Source organism: Anopheles funestus, chromosome 2RL, assembly GCF_943734845.2.
Source record: "Anopheles funestus chromosome 2RL, idAnoFuneDA-416_04, whole genome shotgun sequence".
Lineage (NCBI taxonomy): Eukaryota > Metazoa > Arthropoda > Insecta > Diptera > Culicidae > Anopheles > Anopheles funestus.
In genome coordinates, this window is record NC_064598.1 from 7,125,279 (window position 1) to 7,139,924 (window position 14,646).

The following is a 14,646-nucleotide window of genomic DNA, read 5'->3' on the forward strand; positions in this document are numbered from 1 at the left end:
CCTTCATTCCTTCCTCCCGACCGCGTCCACCATTTTGTCTGATCCATGTCTCCTTTGCTGCTTTATCGACGGAACCATAATGATGCGTGTTATTGCGACGAGTCATCAAATTAATTTTATTGATCGAATACACCAATTCACCTGCCGGTCGCTTTTCAGGCTGGTCGGTAAAGTGCTTAGAAAAGGCCAAACCAGCAGCAGGTGATAAGAAAATGCGAACGGTTTGGGCATCGTGTGCACGGTCCGGTTTTAGCGTTTGGGCTTTTGGCAGAGAGCTCAAAATAGCTATCAGCTTCAGTTGGCTTCGATGAGGATCTTTTCCTACAAACGTCTGGAACGGAAAGCAAATCTTGATGTAAAGCAAAAAAGAAAAACAAAAAGAATGCCCGTACCGGCCGTACCCATCCATCAGTGTCAATCATTTGCCCGGGAAATTGTCGGGCCAGCGACAGTGAGATTTTCCTCAACGATTCGATCGAACGCAACAACACAACGCAGCTGAGCCACCGGTCACCAGCACGTGAACGGTTAGCCATTGCCTTATCATTGCCAATCACCACCCCGCACCATTAGCACCCCATCGGTTCGTCTTCTGCCTAGGCCAGTAGTCGCTGGTGTTGCAGAAAGAAAATTCCTTCGGGACCGGTACGCAGTAGCTGATTAATCGTAATGGATTTTGCATTGTGTACCGGTGTGTACGCAGAAACTGTTACTTTCGATGGCTAATGAAAATCTCTGTATGAATGGTACACCGGGAAGGAATAATCCGGTCGCTAATACTGATAGAGCATAATGGGGACTCATTGAGCAAAATATTCCCACCATGAGTTTGGATTATGTGTGAAGCTATTTTTACCTTCACAGTGCATGTGTGACGGTAATTAAGCTGGTCGGCTATTAATTCATAGAACGCGAAACAAAAGCTTCGAAAGATATAAAGATGTGAATCAACAGACTTTTATGAAAATTTTATTATCTCGCCAAGTATTAAAATATTTTGAGGTAAACTTCGAATTCAAAAGCTACGATATTAGTATGAGATTATTTATTTTTTAAACTAGGTAAAATAGTTGTAATATAAAAATTTGGCATCATTTAGCTTTCAGTTTAAGTTTGATTCGTAGAGACTTTCAACTCAACTTTCAGGTTTCAATATAGATTAAATATGTCCTTCCACATTGTTTGCCTTAATTTTCCTATGGACGTTATGCCGCAAAGTATGCAATCGTTGAAATATTTTGCTTAATATTAATATTTTTCAACTCAACTTTCAGGTTTCAATAGAGATAAAATATGTCCTTCCACATTGTTTGCCTTAATTTTCCTATGGACGTTACGCCGCAAAGTATGCAATCGCTAAAATATTTTGCTTAATATTAATATTTTTAATTAGGGGCGAGTATCAATTCCCATAAAGACCTGTATGATTTATTTTTAATATCATATATTTGAAACATTTTTTTTTCTTTGCTGTTACTGAAATTCATCAAAGAAATATTTGGATTTTTTTCCAAACGTGACAATTATTTGACATCCCTGACGAAGAGCGTCATCTAGTGACGAGTAGCACAAGCAAACTTCAGGAGACGCAACGCTCACGACATCGAACAGGAGGCGAACCTGATGTCACATCATCCTGCAACGAGAGCGGCACGGAAACACGATTGCCGACAGCATTTTTTTAATTCAAAATTATTTAGAAATTATGATTTTAGTTGACAAACTAAAAAAAGGATATCTTATAAAAGGATATGACAACCCTGGAAAAAAGAAATGGAAAGAGAGATAAAACATTCCATTGAAAGAATATGTTTTAAAATGTTGCAATTTTCATTCAAATCTGCAGTACTTAATAGAAGAACACAATTAAGATAAACCTGATTTATGACGTAATGAGGCACTTGTTGATTCTGATGTTTCTTATCCTTGGCAACATCCCCATCGTAACGCATACATCCCTTCCCCTTTTTGGATGCAACATCACACCAGTGTGAGTTCCAGCGTGTCCTTCTTCACAGCAGCAAGGTTTCAAGTTAGAACAACAACAAAAAAGGAACTTGTGCGAGAGCATGACTCAATCAACAAGAATTCGGAGAAGATCTTACAGGCAACAAACGGTATATGCGTACGAGTAACGTCTATTCACGCGAGACGATAATGCTTCTCCGGAGATGAACGAAATCATGAGATCAACTGCCGAGAAGAGCACGCACAATCTGCCTCTCGATGGTTCGGCTTTCACAGGACTCTTGGCAAAGTACCGCAGCTTCATCGGTGGAGTGCGTAGAAATTTGCAACACACAATCCGAACAGCACACGGGTTCACACTCTCGGCACTTGTCCGTCCAGCGTTGAGAGTTCGTTGCAGCTGGCTGCAAAACCAGTGGCAGAGGACGGCTCTGCCGAAAAAACAAAAAAAAAAGTTAGTGCTTCGATCCGCTCGGCAAATGCTCACGCTGGTCGCATCGTACGGTTCAGTACGATACAGGCCGAAAGCGAACGAGGACGTCCCCCCCGGGTGGTGAAGTATCGCGAGCTGTCAGTGCTGTAAACCGATCTGTGTGGAAAAGGTTTCGCCCGTACGGTCGAAGGGTGTTGCTCGATCTCGGGCGTTAGATGTGGTTCGTTTTTTTGTTGTTGTTGTTGGGTTAGCGGGTTGGGAATTCGACGATGTATCGATTGTTGTAGTCGATTCCGGTAATTGAGGATATCGTGCGAGTGAAAGTGGGCCCCAGTGATCATTGGGGCGTGCTTCGTCTAGTGTGACGAAAGGCGCACGGGTACGCCCCGTTTCGTGGTGGTGAATGGGAACCAACGCGAAAGGACCAGCCTGAATTATCTCGGTTCGACCACGTGGTTCCGCATCGGTACGTTGCCATTACTGTCGGGGTCTAGGCAAACGAGTGCTAACGAACCACTTGGATGGTGACCGTGTGCGTGTCTTGGGTGTTGTGTAAAGCCTTAGTGTCTCGTAAGCGTATCCTGCGAAAGCCTCCTTCAAACCCAACCCAACGACGGGGTGTTGTGTGTAACTGTGGTGCGGTGAAAGTCCATACAGACGAACAGGCATTGCTGTGTCTGTTTTCGGGGGGGATTGGGTGTTTGGTGAAGTACCGATGAAGAAAATGATTATACCGATGATGCCACTGATGGCGCAGACGATAGCACCGATGAATGCTGACGATGCAGTTTTGTGCATAATTTAAGTGAGTCCTATCGTTCTCTCTCTCGCTCGCTCTCTTCACCGGTGTAAGTGCATCTTTACACCACGTGACCCTGATCCTCACACCCGTTGCGGGCGTCTTGAGCGCCTTCCGCTTGACATCCACTTACTTCCTCGGCAGTCATCGGTGTCACCCATCACCCGACGGTCTCTACTCCTTTGCAGGCATGACTGGATAGGGGGGAACCGGGTATACGCAATCGTGATCGGTCGGTGAGTAGAAGCAAAATTTATGGCCGATTCGTGCCTCGGCTCGTTGCTGATGGATTAGTTTCATTGTGTGCTTCACCGCTAGCGTCGGATCGACACGACAACGGCGAGGTTTGCGGGTATACGCTTGATGCAGCATTCAATGAACGCAGTAGAACGGTAAAAGCTGCATTTGCTTCGTTGAACTTCAACCCCTCCTCAGGTGGTGAGTTGTGAAACATACCGCCCACCCGTTTGGCTTCACAACCACTCTTCTGGACGTGTTCTCGGTGGTGATGATGAGCTACTTTAAAGTGTGCTAAAGATTAAGTTAGCGAAGCGAAAAAAGAAAACAACATTCCGTACGTAGTAGTTTAAGTGGTTGACATCGTTTTCAGCACATTGTCAAGTGGTTCGTTCAATCGTGCAAACTTTCTACTCGTACTCGGAACCCACTTACCGCTTGTCGTACCTTCCGTCCAAATGTACATTCCCTGCCTTCCTAGCATTCAGTGGTAAACGACGAGCTTTCCCGTCACTCCATACTCCATAAACACGAAGAAGAAGAGAAAAAAAAACAACATTCCAAAAAAGGGTAAGTAATCCCATCTGGACGATACCATTTGATAATGTTTGTGTGACAAGAATATACTACTGATTACTATTTAAAAAAAAATCCCCCGTGAAAACTTCTTATGATCCTCCACGAACAAGAGGGCTCATTTCGTAATTTAATTCCTTCCCTCGTCCTCGTACTCGGTTTCGCATAAAGAAGTAAAACAAAATCATGGCGTCACTACACTACTAAGAGATGGACCCAATCCAGTACTGAGTGGTGAGTGAATAGCTCTCTCGGTCGGTTGGGTCACGTACGTTGTTGTGATTGTTTATTCTACTCCAGATGGTCGACAGAAGTGAAATTGAACTTTCGGTTGCATTATGCATAATGCTACAAAACCGTTCCTCACCCACCCAATCACCACCACAAACGGCTGATGGCCGTTGACGAGTAAAGTTTTGCGGACCGTTTTGTGTTAGTGTTGTATCAAATACAATGTTACGAAACGCTTCTTTTCCACAGCTCTCAACTTGTGTGCTGATGACCGGGAGGTGATTGTTGACTGTTAAGCAAATGGTTGTTTGGAAAAATAAAAGGGGAAAACTTTTTCTAACTTTCTTCCACATTATGGGTCATGGGACTCATGATGAAAGGAGAGGTTATTTAGAATGAAATTTTAAGCTAATTTTTTCCTTATTTTTTACTCCTTTCTTGCTCATCAAGAGTGGTATTAACAACTCATAAAATTAGAAAAAAAACCTATAAGATACATAACGTCAAATGATTAAGTTGTGGAAAAGCCGCATCATTCTTAATGGTAAACATTCGGTTAAAAATTGCCTTAAAATACTGTCGGCTGTCTGTACGAGACGAGACCCAACTCAATTTCTGGACTGATTTCTATCGAAAGGTGCCAATCAAATGGCGTAACTTAATAGAATCTTTATCTGCGTCCGTTTGGTGGAAAACCACTTGTCTATGCGGACGCTGTCGGTGGGAAAATGGTTCAAAAACGGTTCGGAATGAAACCCCTTTTCTAGCGTGATTTATCGATAACAGATGCTACGGAATTACCTCGTTTACGGTTTACGTTCGAGTGGAGGTCGAAATCGAAAGAAATAGCCGTAGGTTGTTACGGTGATTTGTTTAATTTAAAAACAAAAAAAACTCTCTTGTTTTACAAAGTTGAAATGATATTTTATAAAACTTATTTTACATTTACAATCGATAAATCGACAACCAAAGAAATATTTTAATCCACCATCCTTACGGTGAAAATATAAATAAACATAAGTGTGCCCATGCTTAGCGCAACGAATGTATTCTGCTTATTGCGGAGTAAATAGTAGAAATGGTGAGTTTATTTTGCAACACAATTTATCCACTCGCTTTACCTTTATCATACCGTGCGCATCTAGGGCACACTTTAAAAAGCAAACGCTCTGTTTACCAACTCACGGCCCACCTGAGAAACACACCAGCCAACGCTACCACCGGAAGCAAACAGTGGAGCCAACTTGAACCACTCGACCCATCTCCAACGGCAGAAGCCTCCAGGGAAACCTCCAGCACACTAAGCACTGCTTGGGGATTTTCCTTCCACTTTTTCTCTTTCCACAACTTCTGTTCTCGGCTGGTCTTCTTTTCCCTGGTTTTGCACGATACGGCACGATCTAGATCGTTCCGAGTCGCCCGGACAAACATGGCCGTGTCGAAATTCTCTTCACGTTCCAGCATTTTTTCTCCCCCGTCACTCTGTATTCCTTCCCTTCGTTCCATCCCTTTTGCTTTATCATCATCCCAGCCCATCGCAACGGTTGGCTCATCTTTTATCTTTATTATCGACATCCTGCGGAAAGACTTTCGGGGCTTGACTTCCTGCGTGTTTCGAACCACTTCGGGGCAGCTGGTGCTACTACTGCTGCTGCTGCTGCTGGTAAAGAATTTGTCCCCAATTCGTTCCATTCCCAGGGAGCACATAGCGCACGGGATGGTTCGCGGTGACCGTTTCACATTCCTACCGGTTTGTACTTCGATTTGGTGTGAAATTTTTACGCCACTCGCTTTTTCGGAGAACTGATTAGGTACAAATCACGGACGGGAGTGAAACCAAACAGCATAAAACAGAAGCCGACCGTTTCGTCTCGCTTCCATGCAAACGGTCGCAAACATATCGAAAAGATTCCAGATTATCGACATGGCGAATCAGTTCGTGGAAAGAATTTAGCAGACGAACGAGAAATGTTTCGTCCACTTTAATATGGCTTATGATTTTGTGATTTATTTGTCGGGTCAAGTCGGGATGGAGCAATGTTTGGCGCTTTGTGCGCCATTCCGGGGTTGGCTTATCGTGAACAATGGCTGTACTTTTTTTTCATTTCTCTCACGTATCGCAGACTCAAAGTCACCTAAGCCGTAGCCAACCAGTTAACCAGCTAGTCGGATTGCGCGACAACAAACCCACACAACGATCAGTTTGAAGCTGAGAAGAGAGCTATCCAAAAGCCGTCGGGAGACACTCACTTTCGCCCGGTTAACGTTCCACCGCAAGGATCATGTGGACGATGGGAAAGGTTTCCCTAATCGTCTTTCACTGGCCCACCCCACCCACGGTGGGGTCTCCACCACAGACGGATAGATTTAATCCGAAGCGGTTGGTTTTTGTTTGGTAGAAACACCATCAACCTCACATCATCCGAAGGCCCGGGTGATGTTGTTGTTTGTCCGGAAAGGGTTTTTTTTCGCTGCTTTGTTCCCACTCTGTAGTCCCATTAAACTTTTTATGTCATCCCCAAAAAACCCGAAGCCAACCTCAGGACAGCGACCGACGTTAACTCGGAGGACACTTTCCGGCTCTTTACGCTGATGGGGTCTGAAATAAAAATCAAATTACTACCGTTTCGCGTTTCGTCCACCATCTCCAGCGATGGCTGGAGTTTTCCTTCTACCCTCCTTTTTTTTGTTGCTTTCGTTGTGTTTGAATGGTGCTAAAGGTTGGGAAGCTTTGGTTAAAGTCCGGAAGGTGCGCCGGGACGGATGTGTTGCCACAGGTCCGAAACGAGCGAAACGGCCTTTCGCATGAGTAGAAAAGGGAGCTTTGGTCGTAGAAATAGAAAATTATGATCGTCCTTGGCGTATGTCCCGTGCCCATGTTTCCCCTTTCCCGCGTCCTATCGGAAGCTTCTGTACCGGGGTACGAACCACCCAAAAACCGGAGGGAGAGGACAGTTTGTTTTGTGTCCATTTTTTTGTGCATGTGGTTTGGTTGTTCCACGAATTTCCATCCCCATCGACAGCTGTCCTTCTGTACACGGCTGCAATAAAGCGGTCGATGTTGTTTTTCGATTTAAGTAAAGTGCCACCCCCATCGAAAGGGCGTCCGTGCTGGCGGGGCTGTTGAGAATATTTATATTTTAATACTTTAACTTTAACACGTCGTTAGGCGGGAGATATGAACGGGTCAGCTTGCGTTGCGATTTAGTGCTGTATCCTGCGAAGCACTTTAGCTGAAGTTCATTATCGAGTGGACGATTATGTTGCTGGTGGTGTTGAATATTAATTATTATCAAATCGTTTCAAATAGGAAAAGTTTTCTTTTTAATAGAAGAGTTTTCGGACAAACAAAATTAAAATAAGAGAATCATCAGTTACATCAATTTAGCGACCCTTTTTTAAGCTAAAGAAAAATATTTTTTATTTAAAATTTTGTCTTGAAAAAAAAAAACAGTTTTGGTCAGTTTTTGACAATTTTATGCGAATGCTAGATGCGACGAATGAAATTTATTATTTCTATATTTCGTCATTGAGTTATGTAAAGTAACAAAATGAACGTTAAATATTTTATAAAGTTCTTTTAAAAACAAATAGGAAGTTATTTAATAATATACATAAATCATTCGCTTCATTAAGCTCATTGCAATAATTTCCATCTTTTATCTGTTCCTTATTTAATGAACTACTATTTTCCTCGCCGATTATACTTCCAAGAAGGTCAACCGGTGCATGGAAACGTTGTTCCAACTTTCCGCACGTATCAACAAGCGCAACAAACCGATACTGGCTTTTAACATGCAGCAAGCGCTCGTTGCTTTTATTAGTTGCGGATCCCATGGCTTGACTGTGTACCTCCAGTGGACGACCATCCGTGAATAATTAATGAACGATTTAATGTATCGAACACGGAAGCGATAATAAATTGAACATCATAAATCTCAACCTTTCACCAACCAGCTCCACCCCAACACGCTTCACGCAGAGGTTGTATTCGCGTACCTACATCGCTTCGAGCATTTGCGTCGTTCTCCGTTTGGAAAAGGTGCAACTGACGATGCTCCATTTTGAATGCTACGAAAGTAAATGTGTGCTTTTTCTTCTCGTCTACTAAAAAATGCAACTTTTCTCACGCGGGTTTATGCGAGATTAAAGCAAGCGAACAAACACAACAAATAACCAACCACCTTGAAACCCGATCCATTACCGTTTTTGTTCACCAATGTTCCCAAAACTTGGACCAGCTGACTTCTTCACGACCGATTCGGAAAACCCTACACCGGAAGGGATGGCCAAGAAAAAGGTACAAGAAAGGCGGCCGTAAAATGATGCTTTTTCATCTGACGATGAAAGCAAATGAATACCTTTTCACACTTTTGCAACGTTCGATTTATGATGACGCAGCTCCAGTTAGATAACGCGTTGTACGAAAGGTCTACCCAAGTGTTTCGACGGGCGAACGAATTTTTTCTCCCCATTTGCCTAGGCCGTTGTAGTAAAATCTGTTTTTCCACCAACGACTTGGGAAAGGAGTGTTTTAGGGGTTGGGTCTTATTATTTTCGGTAGCAGATTCGCCGAATCCGGCCAAAGGTACCCGACGAACCCCTTTTAGCGGAAAGTTCACACCATCACAGGCCCGATTTCCAGCCGGATTCACTCTTTAAGTGAGCGCGGCAAAAAAAAAACCGGGTTCGCGGTACGGATTCGACCTTCTGGCGGGGGTTGCACTTTTCCGGGGGGTGAAATTAATCTCGCACCCCGGTCTCGCACCGTAATCATATTTCATTAACTTTTGCCTCAAAATTTGCCAAATTTTACGACCTACGAGACTCGGAGGCCGGCGAACCGTCGCCAGTCATCGTTAGCAGCGCAACCGGACCATGACAAATGTGTTCGAGGTTCAGAAGGTTTCCTTTTGTCCCATTCGTTTCATTTTTCAGTCGCACTCAATCCGGTTCGTTGGCTTTCGAAACCATGGCAAAAACCGCAAATTTATCACATTCGCACATAATGGCAGTTTTGCTCTAATTTTAACCACCACCAAATGCAACCTGGTCAACGGGTTAAACAAGAAAAAAAAAACACTTCCACCAATATGCACAGATCGTTTTGGGTGTGTGGTGTGCGAATAGAACCGTGTGACACATCGATCAAAATATTGAAAATGGTTTAGTCATTGCATTTCGGGCAAGTTGCAGCCACAAATTCATGGTGAACAGACCACAACTACCCGTCGGTTGACCGGGCGATGAAGTTATTTAATTTGGCAATAATTTATTTTACACGCTCCCGGGACCCGGAAGTTCGATGCGATTGCCGGAAATGAGACTTAATTATCATGCTAATGTGCAGCATACTACTTTTACGCGGTACGATTTGATAGGATTAGGCACGAGAACAATCGGAAGGGCGAAAGCTGATTAATGGACTGCATAAAGTGAATCAAAGACCGTTCGTTCGTTTCGGTAGGATTATTGAGCTTTCATTAATCCTTTGTGTAGATGAGAAAAGTTTAAAACAGCATTGAAGCGATTTAGGTATTATTTGATCATGGAGGAAGTTTTATAAAAGCGTTCCACTACGCTCTATTGAATACAATAAAAATGGCGGATTAATGACTATGATGATTGTGAGCCGACAAGCGATCGGTTTTGTTAAGTTTAAGTTGGTGGTGGTTGAGCTAAAGTTTGCAAAAAAGTATCTAAAGTTAACAAATTAAAGGAAACAAAATTTCTCCAGACAAGAAAGCGGAAATTATTCCAACAGCGTCTAAGTTTTAAATAAATTTATAAAAAATCCACCTTATTTAACAAACCCTAGTTTAATAATTTTTACCTTTGAATATTTTTTTTAAATTAATGTTTTTGTATGACTCTGAAAATAAGTCATGCAAGCTACTGATGTGGATCCCACTAGTACGATTCTATGAAGTTATATTTTTTTCTTTTATTTACTTTTACATGTCAATTATAGTCATGGTAAATGAATCGCTCTGATTGATAAAAATATATCGAAACAAAACCTTAACGCACAATAAACATCAATCAAAAACAAACGAGCAAAAGAAGTAAAATAAATATAACTGAATTGAAATGATGCGTAGGTATCATTTTACACAAAGAGCATTTTGATTTCTATTCATTCTATTAATGAATAAAAAACAATTAAAGTAATTGCAAAAAATGTTAACACATTCTAATCAATAACAGCCGTATAGTTCACAGTGATGGAGAAAAAAAATCAACAAACACGAAGAGAAAAGATGGGAATACTTAAATACGGTATGAAAATCATGGAGAAAATATGAAAACATATTTATTAAACATTCTTTTCCATTCAATTACACCGTTTCTTTGCACACGTAAACAGCTTCCTTGGCAACAGAGCACAACAGAAAATGAAGCTAATTTGTAGCAGCAATGCGGCGAACTCATCTCACGTCACACATTTACCATCCGTTTCCGTCTCTCCCCGCAACCAGACAGCCGTTTTTCCGGCATTCAATTTATCAGCTTTTGTTAAATGTTGTTGAAACTATTCTTTTCAGCTTCTTTACACACGCCTAACGCGCCTTTGCAACAGCACCACAGTGCCGTTAAATGAACTAAGTAATTTGGCGACACCGTTGCCGTTGTCTTCACACGCACACACACACACGGGCACAAATCGTTCGCTTGAAACGCGGGTTGGCATAACTCCAGCCATGGCTCGAGTTCAACCGCCATCGAGCAGAGCCCGAGCCCGCCGGTGAAGCGCAAAACATTGCAAATATCTTAATTTGTCTCAAACGACAGCAGCTGCAGACACCAAAGCGAGGCAAAGTTTGATGCCGGCGCTCGCGTACCCGAAAATTTGTTCCGAAAAACCACTCGCATTAACGAGACCCAACGTCAGTGCGCCCTATCGCAGGTCCCAAAACGGGTTGTGTGTCGAGCCGGTTTCATGCTGCCGGAAAGTGTCTTACATTCTTAAGCCGTATTTGGTGGGCTTGTATCTTATGGTACCGGCAGTTTTGCAAAACCGGCATTTCAATGGAATGGAATGGAAGGTTTTAGAACGGGACGCAAGGTACGGAAGGGAGTTTTCATATGCGCATGGAGACGCCTGGTGGATGGTAGAAAAAATGTCGAACAGATACTCCTGTGGCTGCAAACGCCCCTGAAACAAGGTTGCTGTGGATCGTTAACTACATGTTGAAGTTGCCGAATGTAAAGGCAACACCATTCGTTCAAAGTTCTATTTTCAGTTGACACTCGAAAGCACTTTAATAATGGGGCATTTTTGTTGAAAATAAATTCATACACACCGCATCTTACCTCAGCGCTGAGTTTAGAGCATCGGCTGGAAGTTTCGCAAACGCGTGAAACACAACAGAGCGGAAAGCCATTCGTTAAAGAGCTGGCACTGTTATTGTGGGTGAATTTTATTATTCAAATTATGACATTAAAACCACCCAAACAAAAGCGAACCGAGGTCTCCGGTTTTGGGTGCGGCTGCATGCGCGAGGGTGTGTGCAAAACCAAACTGTTATACAGTCGCGAAATGAAAGCACAAGGAACGATGGGAACCATTCCCATCGGCTAACCGTCACACATTAACATTGCTCGTGGCTCTCCATACACGGGGCAGCATAATCGTTCGTTACATAATGTCGTTAGTGCCATCGTTATTGCGTTATGACACGCCCCTGGTAGAGGGTCCGCTCAGTCCGCTATCTTGACACAGCCGAACGTGCCACGTCAGAGATTCTGTCCCCAGAAACCGAACGAACTCATTGCCGGAGCCGCAAGACGAGTGGGCAAGAAATCGTTCTATTGTGAGGGTAGGTTTTTGTTTGCATCTTAACGAGCTGTGTAGGAAGATATTTGTGGGATTGTAGGCTTATAAAATGAACACCCGAAACCATGGCCGTGGGAAGATGCGGGACGAACAATCGGGCATTAATTTCTTATTGAATTAAGGTTTACCATTCAACACAATTGAATATTTGCGCAAGCTTTCGCGGAAATTGTAGAGGTAAAGCGTTTATCAGGGAGGTAAATCGTTTACAGCAGATCAGAGTGGATAAGTTAAAGTTTCAAGAATGCTTAGAAAACCATAAGGGGTAGATTCTAAACATTGTTCCAGTAAATTGTTTTACTAAACAAAGGGTTTAAAAATTTACTTGTAATCCTTTGAGAAGGAAAATCTGAGAATTGATTTCCAAATGCATTACGCCAGAATGTATGCAATGTTCTTTAAAATTTATCTCTTTTTGGTACTTATAAAAAATGATATATAAAAATTACACAATACTGCATGCTCTCGCAGGTGTTACTCGTTAAATAGAAGTGATAAGCGTTTATCTTTAAACTTCTTCACTTTATGAACGTTTTGAAGACACTCACACTTAAAGTTAACTTCACGTCTTTCTCTGTAGGTTTCTGGTATACTTCAGTATACCTCACCATACACAGCGGGCTTGCTCTTACACGCTCAAAATGTTTAATCTCCTGCCAGCGTTGCGGTTTATGAGCTTCCGTTGACCTATTTCTTATCCCTTCTGCAATGACAATTTCCGCCTGTTTCCTTCTCCCAATAGCGCTAGGTAAATACTAAAACCTAACATCTATTGCTACGTTCCCGACCTAGCCGAAGGTAAAACTACCAACATCGTAGTTACAGCGTCCACATCGACTATACCACGACACAAGTACAATCGATGCAAGAAGATGGTAACTGTTTATCTTTGCGAATTGCAGCGAATTGTCTCTTTCGTATCGCTTAGCGAAACCAGTTCGACCACCAGTTGCCGAAATGGTTGTGTTTCTTACGCATGAAAAACGCTTGTACCGAGGGGAAAACACCCAACCACTGTAGGAAACAGAAGAAAAAAAACTCCGCAAAATATTGTCTTCTCGAGCGCGGTTGATGTTGATTTTGCTTCGATTGCTCGATCGTTCACAGGAGCTGTGCTGTGTACACTTTTTGTCGCGCACCGTACGGATGGAGTGTGCGTTGCGGTGTGCATACATTTTGGCGCTTCTGGCTTTCGCCGTATACAAGGCGCTGGTTTCGTTTTGCTTACAACCGAATTTTCAATCTCGTGCGGTGTTTTCGAACCTTTTCCCTGGGTGCGTCCCGGATTGTGCCCGAGTTTCGCGTTTCTATGGATGTTTATTTACGGAGCGACGTCCGGGGCTCGATACCCAAAACCAGGACATTCACCGGGGCATCGAGCCATTGAGCGTGGCTATTTGTTTCTAGCGTCTTCCATCCCATGCCCGGGGGGCATGCTTTTCGGCACACGGAAGCTGATAATTTGTGTGTTCCGTGGCGTTTTTCCACGAAAATGCTTCCATTACCTTCTTCTTGTGCGTTGCGTTTTATTTTATCCAACGTACAAACGGTATTTTCTTCTTTTATTTTCGCGCGAGTGTATGAGTCCGTTTACAACTTTGCTCCCCATCCTGTCCTTGGACGGAAAACAATAAACAAAAGGGAAAAGTAAAGCAACAGTGCGTTCCCCGAAAAGCTTCCAAACGTTCGTCTCTGCGATTAGATCTTTCTGTAAAGAAAAAAAAAATCCACGAAATGTAGAATCAAATTGTACCGTTCGGGTTCAAGTTCCGGCCCGCGCCGTGGTGGTGGTTGTGTTTTCGGTTGTATTCGGTGATGTGGAAATCGTATTATGTGGATGATGAAATTGAAATATGTTTGCTGTAAACCCACAAACATCCACGCAAAACCCCCACGAGTTCCTTCCACCTTCCAAGCGAAGGTTGGAAGGTACCACACAGACATACGCACACATGCTCCGACGAGGCTCGAATTCGGTTGTGGCAAAGCAATTTTCCGTCACGCGGGCTAAGATGATTTATAAACTGTGTTTGTGTGTCTGCATTTACGCACGAGGAAGAAACGGTGGCGAGTGGTGATGGTATGGTCGGTGGTGAAGCGAGGGTTGTGAACCCCAAACGGAGGAAAGGCACGGGAGCAGAAGTTGGATGTGTGAACATTAGCGCTGTGTGACAACGTTTTATCCTTTGCCTAAGAAAATATCCTTCTGAAGGGTCTTGTTTGGGCAAGGAATTTGTGGCAGTGTTAAGGGTTTTCGGTTGTATCGAGCGGTGGGAGAGGGCTTCTTGTCTTCATGCGAGTGTGTTCATGTTTGTGGCTCGTGTCTCGGAAAGCACACAGTTTGGATGAAGGATCTGTTACAACAGCACGATGGGTTGGGCATGCGAAATACCATTCCATTTTTAGTAACAATCTCTCATCCCATTCCCAGCGAGCGATGGATCGTAAGGGAGCAGGCATATTGTTTAATTGCAAAGCAGCACGCCAGTAAGCTGACACAACCAGGCTCACATACCAGCCAATTCCATTGCTGTGTCTTGATTAGTTGGTTATAAAATAAGGTAC

General features: G+C 43.2%; 1 protein-coding gene across 2 annotated transcripts in view; it reads left to right on the forward strand.

The window, feature by feature from the left end:
• Positions 1 to 1,767: 1,767 nt before the first annotated feature.
• LOC125766413 (connectin-like) overlaps positions 1,768 to 14,646 on the forward strand; it is a 76,554-nt gene continuing 63,675 nt past the window's right edge. Inside the window, exons 1-2 of one of the 2 annotated variants that reach the window (XM_049432369.1) lie at positions 1,768 to 2,621; positions 3,919 to 4,007. The gene's annotated coding sequence lies outside the window, so the exon portion shown is untranslated. Of the gene's footprint in view, positions 4,008 to 14,646 lie in introns of both variants that reach the window. The other variant, XM_049432368.1, reaches the window with a different exon arrangement.